We start from the raw sequence: 12,989 nt of genomic DNA, 5'->3' as shown, positions 1-12,989 counted from the left end.
GATGCAGTCAGTACTATACTGTTTAAACCTGGACAGATAAGAATGTTTTCCCCTTTGTCCATGATACAGGCAACATGCTTCTCTAACCTTGACAAAAGACATTTTTCTATCCACACTTCATCATGGGTGTGCAAACTCTGCATCTCTTACTACACTCTTTACAACCAAAACTCCTTCCTTGAACTAGTCAGACATAAAAATAGGCCTGGGTGCACACTCTGATACGCTCTCAAACTGATACTCAAATATGCACAGTCTTTGCAGAGAGCCATTCAACATGTTAGCACAAGCCCTCATCACACATGTATACATGAAGATACCCAACCAAGAGCTTGTGAGATTTTGACTTGCTGCTGTGTGTGTGTGCTTACAGACACATAACACCCTGAGCATAAGCTTTTTGTGTGACAGTGGATCCTTGGGAGTTCCTAGGTGGCACTCTGGTGGGTCATCTGCCCACACACACACACACACACACACACACACACACACACACGCACACACACACAGAAAAAGAGATAAACACGTGTAAGTGAACAAATGCACACACACAGGCCAGTTCAGGGCCAACACCAGTACTCTACACCAGTAAGAGCTCCCAGACACTCATGTACCCCGTGGTTTGACACACACGCCACACACCACAGTAAGCACACCACAGCACAGTGGCTTGGGTACCACTCAGCCCTGAGCTGGGAGTCCACTCAGGAGCACACAGACCCCCCCAGCCCCCTTGCACCTATCCTGGAGCAGCCACTCGCCTGGGGACACTCTGTGGCCACCCAACTGCCACCCCTCAACAGCCCTAACGGTCTCACCCAGCCTTTATCTGCCCAGCCCCATCTCTGCTCCATCTCCAAGGGTCATTTTCCCCCCTCACCCTATTTTATCAGTCTGGGGTTGACATGGCACAGGCAGCAGAGATACAGGCGTGCTGAGAGGGAAATGGAGTGAAAGCTTGGGAGGAAGCGTCACCATTTTCTCTGTTTTCTTTGCCCTAGGGAAAGTCAACCCTATCCTTTTAACATGTGAGAAAATTAGTCGTGGCACCTAATTAATGATCTACCTTCACTCTGTCTTGCTTGCAAATTGTGAGACAATGGAGACTAAAAGAGGAAGCTTTTAGTGATGGTTTGGGTGACCAAAAGAGGGTCTCAAAAGCCAAATATTGGTGACTGCCCATGCTCATACACTATCAGTGCAGGTCTCTCGTGATGCTAGTGCAGAAAAAGTTATCATTTTAAAGATGCACATTTGCACCTCAGCAGCCCCCAGAAAGTCAGAGAAGATAAAGGCAAAACTTATTTATACATGTAGGAAGCACAATTGTTCCAGAGCACAGTGTGGCTATTTTCATGTATTAACTCTTACAGGCATTATAGCTGGTGGGAATTTCTTTGTGAAGGTAAAGGCTTGAAAATGTTCACAAATGAAATGTTGGTGTCTCTAAACTGCACACATTTCACATATGCATGTTGTTACAGAACTATAAATTGTCCTTGTATCCAATTTATTTTTGAAACCCTGCCCAGGCAAACTGTGTGCTGTCATGTCATGTGTGTCCACCACATCGTAAGAAAACCCAGTTTCAGTGACTTTCTTGTAGCTTTTCTTAAGCATTCTGGTGCTGCTCACCAAAGCCTGACTCGCAAAGCTCCAAAGAAACTTTTATTTCATGAGAATAATATGAAGAAAAAAAGTAGGGAAAACAAGCACTTAGAGGCACTAGAATAGGCGTTCTTCCTCACAGTTAAATCTTCCCAAGTTGATGGATGTTCAGTAGTGAGAATGAGGCAGTGTTTCCACAGAGCTGCAGCAGTTTTCAATGCTGAGATTGTGCCTAACATCTTGGATTAGATCAACTAGTTGGCAAGAGAGATTTTGTATACAGATTGGAAATAATGCATTTATATGGCCAACATAAATCACTTCCTACATTTTTTACTGGAAAACCCAACTAGTTTTGGAACTAGTACAAGCTCTGCATTGGCCTGCTCGGGAGTGGGGGAGTGCCATTGAATAATATTTCTTTTCCTGCATGAAGTAGGAAAACCACTTTTGAAACCTTCATAAACATACAAAATTGAAAAAACTACAAAAGATGAGGTATTTAACCCAACCGCCATGTGGAAGTTAAAGACTCAAAGACTAGGCTATGTTTTTGGAGTTTCCTTCACAAACTGCAAACTTTTTTATCCAGACCACTTTCTTAATGAACAGCCAGTGTTTTATACATTACAAAACCCCTCCCCCAAAAAAGCCTTGAAGAAAAACACTAGAATGAGGTAATACTCATGTACCAAATGTTAAAAGGCTGACAAAGCCTGTTCTTTTAACCGCTCTGTTGGAATGAATTATATGTATGCTTTGGATATCACAAAATAGTTAATGCAAAGGGATTTTGTATTTCAAAATGCTGAAAAAATAAAAAAATATCATCCTCCTTTAGTTTAGAGGGTATGGTTCTGTAAAATTTTTAATGAATTTAATGATGGCATACTTAGTTTATGTAGACCAACAGTATTCATGGTCATTATAAAGGGCATCCAGAAAGAAGGGGTTAGGAGTTTACAAGGTTTTTCCCTGAATCAAAATGATTCAAGTTTTGTATAATACATATGAAAAGTATAAGGAAAATATGCATTGGATAAACCACAATGGATTCATGATGAATGATTGCATAATTTTTCTGAGTAACTTTTGAACTATTTTACTCCATTTTGTGCATGCCACTTGATTTCAGGTCTGCTGTTTGTCATGAGCTGTTAATGTCCAGAGTGACCTAGTTCCAAATTATTAACATTCTTTTACAGAGTAATGGAAAGCAGTTGTACACCCTGCTGAGAATTGTAACCCTTGAGACAAAACTAGAGATGCATTTTTGCTGCTAGTCAGTCTTTCTGTGTGCCCTAGTATATGCTCAGAAGCCATTGCATATGTAGCTCTGATGACTACCCGCTTGTAAACACAGTGGAGGCCTTGATCACCTTAATTCATAAACTTTTGTGGTCTCTTCTGTGGGTCTATAGTCCACATGCATACTGCTGCTACAGTGAATTCAATCTATGCCCTCTGCATGTTAGATTTCCTGCATGTGTCCTAGTGTTCCTACAGCCTCTCTGCCCGGATTCACTCTAGGTCTGCTTATGATGAGAGAACATCTGACCTTCCCAGCTCTTCTGCAGAACTGTTCTTAGCCTGGCAGAGTGGCAGCCGCTGTTACTTGAAAGCTTTTTATGTGTGTATTGGCTTTTTCTGCATCAGCCGTAAGTAGACCATGGATCTGATAGCAGTGCAACCGCTTTCTGATCTCGTCTTTTCCTCTAAAACAGAGAGGAGGTATATGAAACGGTGGTCAATTTAATTTCTTGAAATCAAAAATAGCGTTTATAGTTTAGAAAGTGCAAACTGAAGAACGTGATTTGTGCTGCTGCAAGTGCAGATCTCTGTCAGGTGGTTCTGTACAGTAGGACTGTTTTGGTAAAAAAAGAAGGAGCATTAAATAAATAAATGAACAATTTTCTGTAAGGACTTACTGTGACACGCCAGCTTGTGAGCTCTCAGGGTGAGAGACCAGGTGACTCCGAAACTAGGCAGTTGGCTTCTGAGCAGTAGCCCAAGACCACCACAAGTTCCAGCTGTGAAGGTTTGAGGAGCAATTAGTTTTGCCCAAAAGTGGTGACTGACACAAAGGATTTGACAGCTTGTTTTTCAGGAATGACCCAGCTTTGTCAGTGGTAGGTACATTCCCCTAATTTGCCTGGCAGACAACATGAATGATAGCCCTAAAGGAAGTTACTAATACATAAACTTTTGCTGTTTGTACCACAAGAGATGTTCATGAATGCTAAAGTGCAATATATATAAAATGAACAGATGAAAAGGAACTGAGATAATGTAGTGATTAAGATGTCTTTAGAAATATAGTCATTAGTCCTCCCAAGTAATATGGCTATTACCTCTGGGACTTGATTCCCTAGAGCAAGAAAAATCAGGGATTTTTTTATTTTATCCCACTCAAAGAATCTCAAAATTATGTGAATAACAGCATGACTAATAGTTCTGGATATACACATGATACTTTTATTTATCTTTAATTACAGCCTTTATTAAAGTTTTTAGTTTGGTAATTTGAGTATTAATATTTTTATGTATTTATTTTTGTCTGTATATTGATTCATCTTTTAAGTGTATGAAACACATTTGGCACGTTACATACTGATTTATAGAATATTAGAGTGTAACTTTGGGAACATCCTTTGTAGCTGTAGTATGTGCAAACCCATGGACACAAGAGTTTAGTGAGACATACTGAGTGGTTTCCAACAGCTCAAGAAACTGGCAACTGATTTGCATCATAGCTAAGCCACCTGAAAACAGACTAGTAGTTTGCTCTCTGGCAGTATCAAATGCACTGATTCACCAGATTCACGTATAGTTTTCCACTATATTTATGTGTACAGGTTAGCTTTCTACTCAAAGAGAGATAGAGAAGACTGGTCTTTGCAACGGAATCTAGAAAGTGTAAGAAAATGAAAAAAAAAATCTTCCTGTATATTGAAAAGCAAAACCCACGATATCAAGTAACAAAGGTGGATTGGAGTTCACATAAGTGTTTTTAACCAAAGGTAAGTGGTAAAGATACAGCAGTGGTTTCTATTTTACCAAACCTAAAGATATCCAGAGCCCCAGTTTAGGAACCTCCAGAATAGTCAAGATGGCTCTGCTGAACTCAGACCTCTCTATATTTTAGGGACCTTCAACTAGTAAAATTTTCATGCATATCCTGTTTTGACAGGGAGAACTTAATCCGCAGAGAAAATCTGAACATGTGAAAAATGTGACTGCAATATGTGAAAAGCTTGACTATATTCATTATAGTAATTCCCAGCAAGACAGAAAAAATAGAAAATATTCATCCTGATACATGTAGGTGAGCACCAAATTTGCTTGAGGAAAAATTTAGGGGATTAGAGAATACCAGACCTGAAAATATGATGGAAAGTTATGTGAATACTTGAATTGTGATGTAGTCCAAGCAGAATAAGCTGATGCACTCCAGTCATGGGACAAACTGGTATCTGCACAGCTGTATTGGATAAAAAATTTTGTAGTCTGTGAAGTATTGTTCCTTGCTAAAATAGGAGCGGAAATTAGACACAGTAAAAAAGCCACTAAAAACTTTGCCAGAGGCTAGTTGAGGTAAGTTTTATGGACATAATGAATAAAATAATCAAGCAATTGGAGCACAATTTGGCTTCTGTAAGGTTGTTTTGGTTTTGTATTTAAATTCCCTAGTACTTGGCAATATGTGGTCATTTAGAAGAAAAAGTAGGATAATGAGTGGTTTATAAAGAAAAAGAGTGCACAAGGCAGAGGCAGTTGAACAGACCACATTGAGAAGGCTAAGTCTTAACAAAATTTTGTTAAAGTATTCTGAGCCTAAAGAACATGTCAAAGGAGTTGAAACTCTTAAAGTTGCATTCATTCAAGCTTCTGCAGAAAAAAATGACATCGAGTTATTCTTTTTCTTGATTCTTTCAGACTCTGATCCAATTCATACAAGTTAAAAAGACTATAAATTTCTAAAAATATTGTTGAATATCTGTTCAGTAAATAAAATAATAAGGGCCAGAAAATAGTTCTTGATACAATGTCTTAAGTCATCACACCATTTAGCCAACTGAAGATTTCAAAAATAAACCCCAGTCCTTAGAAGATTGCTGGTTAGAAATGGTGAGTACTGGTGTGACATTCAGAAACTTTTAAAATGTTGGATTTTGTTTCAGGTGCCAGTTTCCCATCCAAGGGGTTATTCTGGTTCAACTTGTCTAAAGGATGTAGAATTTATCTGCATGTAGCAGAGCTGTACAGGCTGGCAATAGCCAAGCTTTGCCCCTGGCACAGGCCAGCTTTTTTGCTAAGGGGATAATTTTGAGGGGTAAATACCGTGTGCCTCCCTAATATATGACAAAAGCATGAGATAAACCACAAACAACCATTTCTGTCATAGGTTCCTGTGGAAGGGAAAAGAAAATCAGAGGTTTGGTCATGTAGTGAGTGTTCATATGTCAAACAGGGTGGTCACTGGGACAGAGTGTAATAGCCACTTGTGAGCAGGAATGCCAAGTTTTTAATGCTGACGGTGATGTATTTTTAATCTATGGATGAAGATCCTACTGGAAGAGGATGATACAGAGCAAGCCTGTGGCCAGATGACTCATCCTATTTGTGAGCTGAAGCTTGGGTTTCTCCCAGGGTTTCCAGGACAGTGTGTGCTAGAGGATCAGAAATCACCTCTGAGTCATCTCAAAACCAGATTTGCCTCTGCTGTCGTGGTTTCCTTCCTGTGTCCCTGCTGTGTGCAGTGCAGTGAGTACACTTCATGTGCACAGGAGGTGTTCCTGGGGCAAGGATCCCTACTGCACACAACCCCAGGGCCAAACATCCTGCTAGTCCCTCCCATGGGACCATCACAGACGTTGGAGGTATAACAAACTTGTTCCCCCTATATGGGTCTTGAACAAAAACACAGAGATGAAGTACCTATATATCCCAGTGAATTATCCTCACTGATCAGATTTAATGGACTTCAAGACCAAATCTAATGAATTTCCCTCTGCTGCTGAACAGAAAGTTTATAATCTTTTCTCTTTCCATGCATATTTTAGTTCTAGGGCTCTGTGTGTTGCTGATAACACAGTACGTAAATATATAAATGCAATTTTAAGGTCATCACACCTTCTCCTTCTCCTCTTCTACATATACAAAACCTCTATCCTGTTGCCAGCAGCTATTTGACCCTTAAATGAGAGAGGTATTATCTTTATTTCAATTATGGAAATAATTATTATAGGTGATAAAATAGTAATATTTTTAAAAGCAAGTGAAAGGTCTTTCAGATACTAGTTTCAGTGCTTTTCTCTGTAAAACAATACAACAGTGTTATACACTTTTCTACATTCCATATTTTATATCTACTCAGCAGGTCTATTTGTTTTATAGGAGTAGCTATAAATCTTCTTTTACTTTCAACTTTGATCACAAAGATAAAATTAGTTTTAAAATCTCATTGCTCACAGTTTTCATCTATATTTGTTCAATGCTCTCAATTATGCCCACTTAATAGATCTCATAACTACTTCATAAGCTTTCATTAACTAAAGCTCAGAAATTTGTAACTTTTGTGTGTCTCCTCCTAATTTCACCGCTTCGCCTGAAATTTTCAGCATTAGAAGCGCACAAAGAAGCAGTGGTTTACTTTGCTTACAAATAGCAGAAGTACATTTTTCTCTCGTATAAAATTTGAGACAGCTGTTTATTTTTAATGCAAGTCAAGTGTTGTGTGTAGCACAATGCAGTCATAAACACATCTGGAGTTTTAACCAACACACTTTATGAAGTCAGAAAATTTGTCTTCTGCATCTTAAATTCACTTTTAATTCTCACATAAAAATATAAATGCTGTATTCCAAAATAGTTACAGTATGAAACTTCATCTCCAGGCCCAGTGTCCTACCACATTGCTTAACTTCAGTTGTTTTGCTTCTCTGTGTGATCCACATTAGACAGGAGTGGTTACAGCAACCAGATGGGTTCAACACACCTTAATCTTAGAAAGTTGTTCCAAAGAGAATATTTTATGTTAAAAACAACTGCCTAAGGAAGAATCTGAATTGCAGAAATTTGTCTTTGTTGGATGCTTCCCTGTGACTTGGCCATTTAGCTAGACTGAAACGTTCCATACATCATGTAAAATATTTTGTCTGTGTGTGTGTAGTAAACCTGGCAGTAAAACATAGCTATAGCAGCAAGTAACAGTCATATTGAGAGAAAACACTCAGAGATGTCTGCTCAAGCCAAGTGGAAGTTGTCAGACTTTCTTGTTTTCTTTTTAATGTCTGTCCACCATCCATTCTGTATCATTAAACTCTGGTTGCATTTATGCTACTGAATTGAACCATGTTCAAGAATATTACCTGGCGCTGGACTTGCTTAGTAAGCCTGTAAGCTTTTAGAATAATCTGTAAATGTGGTGAGTGGTCTCAGAAAAGTATTTATCTCTGACAGCCAGCACTTTTCATAAACATCTGCTCATGATGTGAAAGCTGACAGGCCTCTAAGGACCCTACTGTTTGTTCCTACAGATATGACCATGCTTGCTTTGACGTGGTGCTCTGGCAATGTCTTAAGTAAGCCTCAGTCTGTGCTCTAGGTTCTGCTGGACATATTAATGTCATGCTAAAAAACACCTTTCTGGTTTTGACCTTGGGTTAAAGAAGGGCATGGTTCTACAAGGATGTCTGCCTTTTGTCTAGCCAAAGAGGGTCTGAAACAAAAGTCAGAAGAGTTCATCTCCATCTGGGACTCTTTGGGGGCCACAGGAGTTCTGAATACCATGTTCTGTTTTCTCAAGACATGGAAAATGACAAAGGTGATGTTCAGAAGAGCACAGAGTAGAAACCTCAGTCAGCTGTTTTTTGGTATGTGTAAAGTCACTGTGTTGGTCTCCAGCAGGTCTTCAAATCTGAGGCCTGGTCTGGGAGTGTGTCCCAAGTACACACTCTCCAAGCTTCTCTTTTGATTTTTACTTTGTGTAACTCCTCTCCATTAGCATTATGCCAACCCTCAAGAACAGCCCAGTGGCTGTGTGCTGATGTACTGCTCAGACCATCCTGCTGAACAATAGGATCTGGCCTGGGGCTTCCTCCAGTGTAGGAAAACTGAGGTTTATACCTTAGATTTTCTCATGGAAGAGAGGGAGGCTAAATGCTGAGGAGGTTTAGACACAGGTGCCTTTTTATGTGAGGCAAGGTATGCAGAGGCAGGGAATGTGCTGTAGCAGACCAGGAGGGTGGAAGGGGGGGAAGTTGGAAGGGGGGAAGCAGCTCCTCCTCAACAGATAGTCTCCTATAGCAACAGCAGCAGAGAAAATAGTATCAACCAGAGCTTGCCTGTTGGCAAACAGCCCTGGGCCCCACCAGGACCTCTGCTCCCTACCATGCTTGGCACCCTGATGGCAAACACTCTAAAGTGGCTACACCTGCCAGCTGAGGTTGACTTTGGCAGGCAGGTGGAATGTGCGTGGGTAAATGCTACCTCTGAGGCAGGAACTTTCATTGCCCACCCCTTCTTCATGGGGGCTTCCAGGGCTCTGCCACGCTCTGACATCCACTGCTGACCACATCCTTGGTCATAAGAGGCGTAAACAAACTAAGACATCATAAAGTAAGGAATAAAGAAAAGCCCAGTGCATGCCCACCTGTCATGTGCTGTGCTGAAGAACAGCTCCCAGGTGGAGGAGATGCAGGTATAGATCTGCACCTTGAGAAGGACCATGTGTAAAAGATCTGCCAAGGGGGAGAAGAAAACCCAATAATTTTCAAAAAGTGCAGGCAAGGTGCTTGCAAGGCTTTGATGGTTCAGTGCAGTGATTTTTTTGAGCACTGTGGTGAGCTAGCACTAGCCCTGCGGTTTTGCAGCCAAAGAAGCAGCCTGCTGCACCCAGAACTGCAGTGATTGGTCACCACTTTCTCATGTCTCCACTTCTTTACATGGCTCTGCATACAGCGGAAACATAATTTTTGTGGCATAGACAGCTATACCAGTAGCATATTTTGCTTACTTTTGCTTAAACTTGCCAACAAGTTCTACTACAGTTTAATTTAAGAGGACCTGGAAGCATCCAACACTGGAGTCTCATATGATGTGGAAATAAAGGCAGATTATTCTGTTTCACTGGCAAGCAGCATATCCTTGGTTAAAACTGAGTGAAGATTCATTGTGAAATCTGTAGTGTAATATAAATATAGTACTATTACTACAGAGAAAGGTTGCATATGATATTTGTGTGCATGTGTACACAAACAGAATGAAAACCCACAGGAGGGATGCCACATTATTTTTCAACATTTGAACTTAATTCAGAAAATCACCATTGAATTTTTGGCATTTTTCAGTTATGTCATGTTCTTCCTTCCTGTTGCTGATTTTTTGAGTTTTGTATTTCATTCCCTCCATCTTGTCCTTTGTTGTTTTGTTTTAATGAAATAATTTTTCCTGCAGGTTTCACTAGTGTGTTCTTTGAAAGGAGCAGGAAAGTAAAATGCATATACTTCAAAGTAGCTGCTAAAAGATTGTCTCTTGCAAATAAAAAGGATAAACTTTCCAACAAATGCTACAAATCCTAGTATAGAAATAATTTTGAATTTCATAATGTAACATCAATATGCATATAGCTTTAAGAACAACACCCTGGAAAATTCAGTTTTATATTTCAAACTATGAGCATATCACATGACAAAAGTAATTATCTTGAACTTCTTATATAAATCAAATAGAATCTTTTGCAATCCATTTCATTAATTATAAATAGTGCCACTTGCAAATTTTCTCTGTGTGGATTCCATCAATCATTTTTGGATAATCAAGATTTTCATCAATGTAATTTTCAACAGATGAAGTAACTGCACCGCTTACATGAGCCTGTTGCGTCTTAGAATGGAGGTAGATATGTTTTGCTCACCTGTTGTCACAACAGCTGCCAAGGTTGCCAGGGATGCCTGGAGCACCTTGTGGCAATTCAGTGTGTGAACCACAGGCACAAAGGTGACTTTTGGAGGCAGCTTTATGGGTACGATGCTTTTCACCACTGCAAGTTCATCACAAAATTTATCTGTATCACCATTAAAGCCTCATAAGGACATGCTTAGAAAACATATCTTTTTCTTGGTCCTGAAGTGTGGTGTATAAATTCTAGAAGCATCAGTTTGATTGAACTGTCTAGCAGCTAAGCGGAGTTGCACCATCCACAGCAAGAAAGCTTTTGCACCTAGAAATATATTGATGGATAGTCTTTTCCTTTAAATGGTAAATTTATGTTTCTGCTACATATTCAGACCTGACCTCCTCAAAATACTTTCAAGCCAATCTGAGGTTTTATTCTGTTGAGGCTTCACCAGCATTGGCCACCCTGGCTTTGAAAGTTTTATTTCTGTGGTGAGGAAGGTGAGAAGATTAATTCTACATATGCTGTCCAGAATGTTGAAAATTTCCAAACAAAAATATAATAACATATTAAAAAAATGAAATGTTTTGGCGCTGACTGGAGTATTTCATCCTTCTCTCTCTCTTTTTTCTTTTTAAATAAATTGTAGAAGTTGAGAACAGTAAGACAAGAGAGTTATATGATGTGGTTAATGCCAGAGTCTTGTGGTTATGAATCATTTCAGAAGTTTTAAAAATTTGATATAACCTATACTGAACTGTTTGTAAATTGTGCTAGTACCTCAGCAGAACTGGTTCCTGGACAGAAATATGAATGGTGGAGGAATGGAGTGAGGAAATGGTGACAGCTGACAGAATGGTAGCAAGTTTGTACTAAAACTTCACACTTACTTTCTCCTGCTGTTCTGGAGTGACAGACATGTAATGTCACATAAACACCCAGTAGCTATCAGTGCTTCTCCCTTCCTGCAGATTCTTTCTTTAGTAATTCTTTTCCCTCAAAATAAGAACCAACTGGAAAAAAGGAGAAATAAACTGAGTTTTTTAAATTTGAGAATCTAGGTGGATTCTTCAGATACACCTCAGATATTTTGCAAAAAAAATATTATTTAGTATTTAATTAACATGCACTTTGGAATAATCTCCTTCATGCTACTTTCTCTTGAACTTTTTTGTTTTGTGATGCTTTCCTCTGTCATATTCACATTTTCCTACAAGAGTAAGACTTTTGTATTATAACAATTAAGAAAACAATTCTACATGACTTATTTGTTTTTATTTTATAAAACCAGACTGCCTGCGAATTGCCAATGCACTGTAGTGTTGATATTTCCTGCTAATCTGTCTATTTCCAGAATTGGTAGATTTTATATTGAAGTAATTTTGGTGGGTTTTTTTATTTTTGCAGGGGAAGGGATGGGGGTGGCGGGAGGGGTGATTTTTTTGTTATTTTTTTGAGATTCACTTTTATCATGATCTCAATTTCTGAATCCATTTAACTCAGTGGGATGTCCTGAGCATTGGGATTCTCCAGAGCTGAGTGCATCAAGGAAACCTGTACTGGCAGCAGAAAACCAGCAAGTGGCATTAACTGCATTGGGACAGACTGGGATAGGACGCGTGGAGAGGCAGCAGCTCTGGCAACAGGAAATGGGCATCCCTCAAAAACACACAGGTCATGAGTAATGGTGCAGCAACAGTTTGATATTACCTGCGGATGCAACTCCCTTCTATGGCAAATTTGAAATTACCCTTCAAAAAAAACCACCAGGAGTAAAAATTTAGGTGTCTCAATAGTAAGGCTTGAGGAAATTTTTTTCTGTTTGCTAAGGGAATCTCTCTCTGCATATATGTATTGCTTAGATGATAAGATAGTGATTTTGAGAATAACTATAAAGCCAAAATAAAATAATGAAGTGTGGCTATCCTGTAAATCCATACATTTCTCATCATGCCTTTTTCTGTCATAGAAGAAACTTTACAAATGTTGTTCAAAAAGGTGCCACAGAGTGGCAGTCTCTTTGTTTTTGTGGAGGAAATGTTTCTTCCTTTCTCCCTTTTATTCACATTCTGTGTGTATGTTAAATTTTGCTTTTCTCACATTCTGGTGCTCTTTATCTTTTGAGTTTGGATTGTATTTTTATCATTCTTTTATATCTTTCAGGTTCTAGAATCCATGCCGCCTCACTGGATTTCAAGCTGGATAGTTTTGATTCACGGATGTGTAGCTTTGTCTTCTGAAGTTTTCTTTTAAGTCAAAGTTCAGTTATAACTGAAATAAGGGTTTGCTTTTTTAAAAAACAAATTATCTATAGCCCATGTTTAACTATAGATTCTGGCTTGCCTTTAAATATTTATTTGTGACTCATTCAAATGCTTATTTTACTAGTAACTTCATTCTACTTAACCAAGCTTTCTGTCATCAATCATACTGCCTGTTCAGCCAGAAGAGAAAAATGCAAAGAATGATAATATTACAGTAG

The sequence above is a fragment of the Camarhynchus parvulus genome, chromosome 2 (assembly GCF_901933205.1).
Source record: "Camarhynchus parvulus chromosome 2, STF_HiC, whole genome shotgun sequence".
NCBI classification, from domain to species: Eukaryota; Metazoa; Chordata; class Aves; order Passeriformes; family Thraupidae; genus Camarhynchus; species Camarhynchus parvulus.
This window is presented reverse-complemented; position numbering follows the sequence as displayed.